At 36.1% G+C, this 11,572-nt stretch overlaps 1 pseudogene; it reads left to right on the top strand.

Moving 5' to 3' along the window:
* Positions 1-1,685: 1,685 nt before the first annotated feature.
* On the top strand, positions 1,686-7,969 carry LOC119571880 (annotated as a pseudogene).
* Positions 7,970-11,572: the final 3,603 nt, after the last annotated feature.

Genomic DNA, 11,572 nt, shown 5'->3' with positions numbered 1-11,572 from the left:
TATATATATTAATATATATATATATAATATTATTTTATATTATATATAATATAATTATATATAAATATATTATATATTACATATATATATATATATATATTTTATATATATCATTTTTTTCTTTTAATTTGTAATTTTTTAGTATATATATTTTACTATATATATATTGAAATATAATATTATTAATATATTTTTCTATATAAAATATTATATATATATATATGATAATAGTATGTGTTATCATATAATTATATTATATAATATATATATATGTTATATATTAATATATATATATTATATATATTATATTTATATAGTAATTATATATTATATTATAACATATATATATATATGTACATATATATATATGTACATATATAATAATATATATATATATAGTATACTATATATATATATTATATATACATTATATATATATTATTAATTTATTATTAATAATAATATATATATATTATCTATATATATATATATATATATATATATATGTGATATAATATTAATATTTATATTAATATATATATATATATTTAATATATTTTTAATTTATAATATAATATATATATTATATTATATATATATATATATATATTTTTACGTAATTTATTAAAATATATATATTATAATATATATATATTATATATATATATATATATTTTATATAATATATATATTATATCTATATAAAAAGAAAAAGGATGAATGTGTTACAAACAATTTTAGAAAAAGGTATGAATGAGAATGAATATCTTCACAGTTTTAGAGATGTATTCTAGTTGGTTTTTTGATTATCTTTGTTTGGAATACAATTTTTTTTTTTTTACAGAGAAAAATCAAAACGGTAAACTACATTGCATGCACTGTGAAGATATTGATTCTCATTCATACCTTTTCTGTACAAGAAAGAAGATACCTACATACCTAGATACATACATACCTAGATACATACATACATACATACATACATACATACATACATACATACATACATATATACATACATACAAATGTACATACAAAAATTACGTACATACATATGTACCCTACATGCGTACATACATATATACATACATTCATATGTATGTACATACATACGTAATACATACATAGTATGCACTACATATGTATATACAAGCCCCACATTCAAAACATAAAACATACGTACATGCATATATACATACATATGTACATACATTTATACGTACGTATGTATATGCATACTACATACATACATACATACATACATACATACATACATACATACATACATACATACATACATACATGCATACTACATACATACATACATGCATACATACATGCATAAGGGTCCATCATGCATGAGTTAACTGTTGTGTACTGCATTTCTAGCAGTACTTTCTGCAAATTTGTACAGATTAATTTATGCCCACAAAAAATATTAATAAGCCATTTAATCTGCATTCTTTCCAAAGTCATATGCAAACATTAAGTATCACAAAAAAAAGTTTTATTCAGATTCAGACAAAGTTCAACTAACCTTCACTGGCAAGATTGAGCTTGGACTGATCAGTAACATATGAGGCTGATGGCTGTTGCTGGACTGATGATAACACAGAGGCTCTTGGTGATCTTTTGATGTTGCACCATTCAGATTACCACCAATATTGTAACCACTGATAGGTTTCATGGACTTGTATCTCAATAGTGTAAATCAGGAGCTAGCCACTGATAACAAAATTAGTTAGAATTAATAAAGATGTGAAAAGGAATGATCAGTAAAAGATTTTAAATTTCTGAATATTGCCTATAGCATTCAGCCATACAGATTTAAGTATGATGTTATTTTGTATTTGAGTGACTCCTTTTAGGTTGAAGATGCATATTTTACTCTTTGTTTTTCAGATATGTAATACTTACAAGAGAAACATTTGCTTTTTTTGCAACATTTATCGTACATTCAGATAATTCTGGATTAAAAAAAGAAAGACAAAAAAAGGGATATATATATTATATATATATATATATATATATTTTATATATATATATATTATATATATATAGATTATATATATATATATATACTCAAAGAACAATTTATGAAGTTTTTTTGTAAAACTATTTTATCTGAGTAAAACAGCAGTAATAATTCTTTTTGTCATCTTTCAGACATGTGGGAAGCTATACCCTGTCAGATTAAATGATAAAGTGGAGAAAGCAGTATTTGGTACCAGTGATAACAGCACAGTGCACAGAGAGGACCTAACATGCTTTGGTTATGTGTGATACAGGACTCATTGTCGGTGTCAAAGCAAGGGAACCTGGTGTGGTTTTCTCCTTGTGCCATATTGCAGAGCCACCAGTATGTGTGGTACTCTAAAGGGTATGTCTTACACATACTGGTATGTTAGAATATATGACCTACTTATTGCTTCCTTTATGTTTATTTCGAAGTACCATCATTAATTATAGCTAAAGAATATTGTAGTCTATCAACTGGTGAATGAAAATATACGAAATGGCAAATCTTTCTGATCTGAAAAACAATGTCACCAGTTTGTTCTTCTTAATAGAATGGAAACCATTATGGATACTGACTCTTTTCCTGCCCCCTGTTACCAGGAGCACAGGGTATATTAGCATGAAAATTTTTTTGGGAAAATAATGCAAATATGAAAAAATGACAACTAACATAATGTCACTTCTTGTGATTGTTAATGTACAGAATGTAAACTGCCTAGAGAGATAATATGGAGTCCACTCATAAATCAGTCTATTACCATCTTATACTTCATAACAACATCAAATTATATTGAAGTTAAAATGCCAAAAAAGCAAAAAGCACTATGACGGGAGGCAAGGTGTCTGATACTCCACATGGTGTTCCTGTGGACTGGACCTAAAGCCACACACCCAATTGAGTCACCACTCAATAACCTAATGCCCAGATCCAACGGGTTAATAGTATTCTCAAAAGAATAAAAAAAAACAGGTGAAGAGGGATTCATGTGAGGTCACATAAAGGCCTACTAATTATTTGTAGCTAATCACTTCCATTGGTGTGTGCGTGTAGCTAAACATAGTGGACGTACATGTGCCTGTTGCCAATAGATTAGATATTTAAAGAATGTATTATTGCATTGGTAACTACTGATTTTTTAGAAATTATTCTGATTGATTGTTAAGATTGCATGTATGGTTCATAAATACTTTGTACAGAATGGAAAACTTGTTGGACAAGCTCTTGGATATGGTATCTTTGGTACATCCAGTATAAAGTATAGTTATACAAGCGTAAACAGTATCCCATGTTTGGGATATGAAAAGAGAAAAATTAAATATGAAGTTTCTGCAATTAAATTCATAGTTATTGTATGAATTGCTTTTTCTCTACTTATTTATAATTTCCCCCCCCCAATCCCTTGCCCTTTGTTGTCGTGGGGGGGTGTAGGAGGCGAGACTGGGACCCATGATGGGAACTCCCCACCTTGGGTTTTTTTGATTTCTCAGCCCTCGACTCAACTATTATTGCAGGGTCTTTATTTTCCTTCCCACTTTCTTCTGTCCCTTCACCAAACACTTTCCGCTATCCACCTCCTAGGGTGTGAAGCCGTGCGAAAGGATGAAGGGTGACTTTGGCCAGTCCTGAACGGCCTGAGGGAGCCATGGCAACGGTATTCCCCTGATTTAGTTACTAGCCCTTAACCCCTCAGGGGACCCTGAGGGTGGACTGTTTTTAGTCCCCAACATATCCCGGCCTACCATGGCCATATGAAAACTTTTCCCACTATTAGGGGCAATGAGCTTGCCCCTTTATCAAATAGCCCCAACGATGTAAACCCACCAGATTCCTGACCCAGGCTCTCCTTTTGACACGGCTCCGAACACTGCAATAACTACCCCCTCATCAATCCTACTAGTACAGAGCCACATCACCCTTACGGAACTTTCCACTCTCCCAGCAATCTCAACTTCAACACCTCTACCCCCACAACCTCAACATCAACACCCCACCTCCCTTATTATACTTACAGCCTTATTGCCCACCTCCTCCATACACTACCTCTTTAAACACTACTCCATCTTCGCACGCCCGCCCTTCGACTACCCCTATCTCTAAAACACTTTGAATACCCTCTTCAGCGTAGCAAATGGACCCGATTTTTCGTGATCCCTCCCACATCTTCCCTACCTCTGACAACACCTTCTCTTCCACAATGTCCTCCAGAAAACAAGTTGTTAAGTCTCTTTCCGAGCGACCCACGCTCCCGTCTTGTCCCAGTACATCCGAAACCAAGCTATGCATTAACAACTACAGACCTCTATTGTAACCCATCCTTGGCAGACCCCTCCACTCTCAATACCTTGCACCAGAACGGTTTCAATCTCCCCAGCAAATTGCCCATCTATGACAAAGAGTGGTCCGATTGTGGAATATCTACTTGCCTGTCTCACAGACTAGGATGCAACATCAGTACAATGCTAACTCCTTCCCCACAGAGGTCATCGAAAGAAACCCCCTAACATAGCCAAAATTACCTTCCCGTAGCATGACTTCCCTTAGTTACATAGGAGGAGAATCCCTCCCTGTTCGTCCATACCAACCTCCTCCACGTCGTGCCCAAATTGTGGCGTCTAGGACCACCCAGCCAAAACATTGCCGTTCCACAGCCAGATGCCCCTATGTTCCCAACCTGGCCATACCCGATCTAAATGCCCCTGCCAATCACGCACATGTTGCACAACTGTGGCGGCCCCATAATGTATTTTATAGGGGTTGTCCCACCTATAATTTGAGTCTGAGGTAGCAACTCTCAGATTCAACTTGGACTCACACTACGTGAAGCCAGCCAAGGAAGCACGTCGACGTGGTTTCTCCCCTTACTCCTTCTCCAGTAATACGCTCTTCTACCAATTCTCCTTCCCCCCCCTACATCAACCCCCCTCTTCTACCCTCCTACCTTCCCAGTCAACTCTTTTGCATCCTAAATCCAGACACTCCATTCTCTACTACAGATACTTCAATCACCACTACAATCCCACACCTTCCCCTCTCCCTCCTCCACTACCGTTACAGAGCAGAACAAACTTCCCCCTCTCCCCTACCACACAATCACCTCCACCTTCCTTTGCGCCTATGCTGAGACACCAGTCACTCTCTCCCCCCCTCACAAGAAATCCTTTTCCCCCAGAACTCCCGAACCAATTTTCAGAAGAAGAAACCATTGAAATATTCAAGATACCTATGAAACTGACAACTCACCTCCAATCCTTACACTCCTGCTCTTCACACTCCAATAACTGCTGTTGTCCCATCCTCCTCCGAATGATATCCCCCCTACACCCTTATCCGCCCCCCGCCCTACCCCCCTCGCCACACAATTGGACCTCTCGGAGTGGAAAGCAGCCATTCCCCCCCGACCCCAACCCACGCCCACGATTAGGACAAAAATTAAAAAAAATAAATGGCTGACGTTAGTTTATAGAAGCCACATAAAAATAAAAGGAATGAAAAAAAATGAATGATAAAACGGAATACACCCAAAAAAAAAAGAAAAAACAACCTTAAAATCAAATAAATGGATAAAAAGAAAAGTAAGAATATTAATATATAAACTCAGTAAAAAAAAAAAAAATAGATAAGCACTCCCACCATCCTCTCTATCCCTTCCACTCCCTCCTTACCGCACGTGAATCCCTTATGTAATCTCATAACTTCTAAATTCAATACACCCACCAACACTCCTCCACACATCCCTACTGCGGGCCCACGTTTTGAAACACCTCATACCTCTGCTTTCCCCCCACCTATCCCCCCCTTCACAAACCTCCCAACCCTATCAGACATCCTTACAGATCCCCACTTTTTTGCTTCACACCTATCCTTTCCTCAAACCATACATATTCTTCATCAATCTAACTCTACCATACCCGACCTACCCTTTACTAACAAATTCTTTGCCCAGCTTAGACAACTAATCACTAACTCCAATCCCCTTCCCTAACATTAATCATAGTGCTAACATGACCTTAGATGTCCTAGCACATTTATCTTGCTTTTAACCATTAACCATTAACCATTATTTATTATTTATTTAAATTACATTTAACAGTATTAATCTTCTTTACAGTTAAGGAAATATATGTGTCCCATAATACTTATAGTCTCTTTCCAGAATTTTAAGGATATATGGAATTTAAAGAAATTCATGAAAAATAATGGTACAATGAGTTATGATATTACCAAGTAACTTATCTTTGGTTCTCAAAAGAGTCATAAGAATTTATGATATTTCTACTAATTTTTGTAAAATTCTGACAAAATTGAATTATCATCTAGTTGCAATTGAATTGTGTAGTAGACCAGTTTTCGAGAACTTTTTGCATAAACATTGTACAGTAATTATATTACATACATCTTGTAGGGATAATTCATTATTATATAGGGTTTACTATAAAATGACTGGAGTAATGGAAACGGTTATTATTTGTTATAATTAAGGAAAAATTTGTGGTGTGGGGAAATTTGATAATGTAATAATGAGTGATAATTAAGCTTTTTAGCTTTCGTATTTTTACCCACGCACCGCAACACGCACACTCACACCACACGCACACGCAAACTACACACACACACATATATATATATAGATATAGATTATAGATTGTATATGATATATAGATTATGTGTGTGTGTTTATATGCATATGTAGATGTATATTTTCTGTGTGTATATATGTATATGTATAACTTTATAAAGGGCCGCGGTGGCCGAATGGTTAGAGCCTTCTGACTTTCACGAGGCAGATCCTGAGTTCAAGGGTTCGAGTCACCGGTCCGGCGTGTTGTTCATTTGGGCAATGAACTTCACCTCGATGCCTAAAACCAAGCCATGGTTGGCCAAAGCAGCCCAAATCGTGCTGTCCTAAGCCCGGATAAATAGAGAGATGATTACCTGAAAAAAAAGAAAAAAAAAAAAGGTAACACCGCACTCTCCGTGGAAAGGAACTGGGGACCCTACCACTACTCACTCCAAGAGCCTCACACATAAAGCTACAATTAAGGTATCATGCTGTGACCACGGCGGCTCGACATGAACCTCCGTTAAAAGAAGAAGATACTGTATATGTATATACTGTATATGTGTATTGTATAGGTATATCTATGCTATGCATAGCATATGCAATGCATATACATACATACAATACATTACATATACATATACATGTACATGTACATGTAATGTACATGTTACATGTAGCATTACATATACATTATATATATATATCTATATATATAGAATATATTAACTAATGATATATATATATAGATTTATTATTATATATACACACCATTACACATTACACACACACGCACCACACACCCACACACACACACACACACACACACACCACACACACACACACACACCACACACACAAACACAACACACATATGCACACACACACACCCATATGCACACACACACCCATACACACACACATATACACACGACACATATACCACACACATATACACCCACACATATACACACACACATATACACACACACATATACACACACACATATACACACACACATATACACACACCACATTACACACACACATATCACCACATAGACAACCACACACACACACACACACACACACCACACACACACACACACACACACACACACACACACACACACACACACACACACACACATATGTTTATTTAGTTATTTAGTTATTTATATATATGTATGTACAAATATATGTTTATATACATACATGTATCATATATTCCTATATATATATATATTTTTTTCTTTTTAGCTGGTGATACTGTGCTGCTTGTTGTAGTTGGCAAAAGTGGAACTGTCTACACTGGTCAGGCAAGTGCCATCAGAAGTTTTCATGGTTTACCAATCCCGCCCATATATGTTCGAGTTGCTGTGCCCATATGATGCCTTGGTTTCTCTGTGATGGATTCCATTTTCTTGGATATGCCCATCTCTCTCTATTCAAGACAGTTTCCAAGTTTAGACCCATACACTAACATATTTGCATCATTAGAATTTATGGAAGGGATAAGGACACCGTGGAGTTTGCAGCATGCAGATGGCGAATATAATGTCACTTGGACTTCATGATTTCCAAGAGCAAAGGAGAAGAGGTAAAAAGTGATACTAATCCAAAATGACAGTGCCCCCATCACTATCAAGGAAACTATGATGGGATCAGAAATGTTTCTGAGACAATGAAGTGGATGGCAAACATATTCACAGTCTTAAATCTGTACATAAAACAGTTTTGAATATATTTCATTCCTTTTAACTGATCAAAAGATGTGATGTTTCAGCAAGTGTTAGAGTTGACAACAGACTACAGGGCAGGTGGTATCTTACAGTGCTTTTGATTGAAATTTACAACAAGAAAATGGGATTTTGAATTAGAGGGTAATGGTGGACACTGTGTATCTCTGTTCCCAACACACAGTGTCAGCATTAGGAATTAGTCAGACTTGATAGTCCTCTTTCACACCAGCTGCATTGTTTACAGTCCCCTTTGCATGAAGTGGATTGTAATCAAATGTGACTGTTTACAAGGAGTGTTACCTTGTATTAGATCATTTTGATATTGTCTCGTCCTCTGTGTCAGTACCAGTTCTGTGAAGCAGAGGTTGTATACTACATTTCCTTACTCTCATCGAGTACTGACTAGGAATCTGTCCCTCCCAGGCTTTACTGAATCTCTTGAGAAGTTTGGGCAAAAGGAAGACTAAGTAATCCGCTGAAAAATACCAAGCAAAGTTCTTCTCTGCCTTGTAAGTGGCCACTTCATTTACCTCTGATGAGAGAAATGTTTCTTTAATCAAGAACATCTCAGCACACTTGTTGTGCTTTCCCTTAGCTCTAACAGAGCTAAGTAAGGCTTTGGTACCATGGTTACCGCTTGATATTACCTGAGGCCAACAAGTGGTGAGATATTCGTACTTTTTTGAGGGAACAACGGTTTCTTTGGTTTTGTCCTGCAAAATTAGCAGTAGAGAGCAGAGTATAGCAGAGATCATCTTATAGAAATTAAAATTACCACCATCACGTTCTTAGACAGGCTAGGCAATCACACAGGTTTACAATTTTAGTCCTGCAAGCTGTACCCCTAAAGCTGTCATTCATCTACATCATATACGACAAAATGTATGTCACTTCTACATGTATACTGGTAAAAAATACTTATTACTTTAATTTGATTGTTTATTATTTTACAAAAATAGACACTTTCAAATACAAGTTAAAAATATGAATAAGTTTTTGATATGTTATTATTTATTAATACTCCTATTTTAGTTGTGACATCTTTATGGTCTTTTTTCAGTTTTAGGCACTTTTTACTGATACCATACTATTTCTCGTGTTGCTGTCAACTCTATCCATTCTGAATCTTCCACCCAGGTCATTACTCACCTTAGAAACACACCTCCCTCAACGTCTTCCTACTCCATCTTCTGCTGCCAGTCCTCTTCCATTGTCTTCTTCTTGTCTACCCCCACAAAATGATTACTCTCTTCATCTTTTTTCCTCCCAATAGTACCTACCTCCCCATATCACCCCTCTTCCTCTGCCTGTCCTTCTACTGCTTCCACCTCTGCAAACCTTTTGAGTACACTTTTTGCCCAGCAAGTGGGTCATTCCTGTGATTCCCCCTACAGCCCAATACCTTCTTTTTCAACAATGTCTCCAAACAAGTAGGCAAAATGCCCTACTACTCTGCCTAATCATCACATGTGCCAGTTTGTGTTGTTTTGTTTTAAGTTCCCATTATGTATTTAGAGAATTTGCCCTGCCTACAAGCTCGAATCTGATGTGCATTTTCTCATTTCAAACTATGCCTTACTCTATGTGAGGCCAGACAAGAGCACAATGGAAGAGTTTTCTCTTTCTACCTATTCGAAAACTGTACTTCGCGCTGCTCCCCCCCTCTTCTCAGAAATCTCAGCATCTCTCCCGCTCTCTTCTTCTACCTGAACCAACCTATCTCTACTACCGCTCTCCCCAGTCAAATTCCTTTTCCAGTCTCAATCCGATACTCCAATGTCTACCGTACCCGGCCCTACTCCTCCCTTCTTCTCACTCTACCTTTGCACAATAACTAAATGTTCCACTCCATTACCACCTCCTCTCCTACCCCCACCTCTTCCTATGGCTCTTGGACATCTGTTCCCTCTTCTCCTCCACTAAGAAAACCTTGTTTCTTCAGCCCTCCTAACCCACCTCCTCTCCAGAAACTCTTGAAAAACCCTAAAGTTCAAACATGACCCAAGAGAATGATCCACTCCATTCACCCTCTAATTCCTTTAGTCGCTCTACGTCAAGTATCTACGAATATCCATCCTCCTCCTCCTCAATTCCCCCGACCCCTCTTCCTCCACTCACCACAAACACCCCATCCTTCCTCCATGTGAATCACCAATCGCCTCTTCCCATTATCTTACCACCCACACTTATATGCTCAATTGACTCCCCTTAGTTACAACAATGTCCTTCTGTGGATCCTTCACCCCTCCTGACACTCTTCCCAATACTTTACCACTATCCCCTGTTCCCTTATTTCATTCTCAGGATTCTCCTATTTTTACAACTATCGTTTCTTACTGTATTACCATCTGATTGATTCATAATAACTCTTTTAGCAGTTTCCATACATTGTTACTCTCCCTTCCTCATACACAGACTGTCCATTTGATCTGATCACACATCTTATCTTGATCATTATTCATTGCACGCCTTTTTGCAGCAATAACTTTCCATAATGTTAATTACAATGACCTTTGATGTCTAGAGCATTATTTATTCTAACCGTAACGATTGTACCTCAGCCCCTTGCCTTACTGAACAAAAATTTACCTGGGGGCTTATCCCCAAGCTGCACCATATCGCTGTGTTTTGTATATGCTGCTGAAACCTTAGATTTTTAATTTAGCAGAAATTTTCATGATATGATGATAGAGAAAATTTTAGCAGCTTAGTTTTGTGGGAGTGCCTTAAAAATACTTCAACTTTGATAGGTGATGCAACGGTAGGCATCTTTTCAAAATTATTATGTTCAGTTTGACATTATGATACTTGGGCATTGTCCTGCAGTGTTAAATGGTCTATAATTCAGCCAAATGCTAACACAAGACTCTTACCAATTAACTTGGTCTTAGCCATCGCTCATGCAGGCATCCTACTATAGTGGTAATACACTTCACAGAAGCTTGTTTTTACCTTACTCCATACTGATTGACTAAATTGCTGGCTTCTGACGTGTCAGATCATGGAAAGGGAAACTGTGGACTCTTACCCTTTTTCCACCTTTATGTTGCAAATTTAATAGTTCAACCTTTACAGAAATGTTAAATGTAAAAGCCTACAATTATTATTACTGATTATTTTATTATTATTATTATTATTATTATTATTATTATTATTATTATATTATTATTATTATTATTTTATTATTATTCTTATTATTGATTATTAATTAATTATCATTATTATTATTTTTTTTATTTATTTATTATTATT

Source organism: Penaeus monodon, unplaced genomic scaffold (assembly GCF_015228065.2).
Source record: "Penaeus monodon isolate SGIC_2016 unplaced genomic scaffold, NSTDA_Pmon_1 PmonScaffold_8460, whole genome shotgun sequence".
Taxonomy (NCBI): domain Eukaryota; kingdom Metazoa; phylum Arthropoda; class Malacostraca; order Decapoda; family Penaeidae; genus Penaeus; species Penaeus monodon.
The sequence above is the reverse complement of the archived record's forward strand: the minus strand, read 5'-3'. Positions and strand labels throughout refer to the sequence as shown.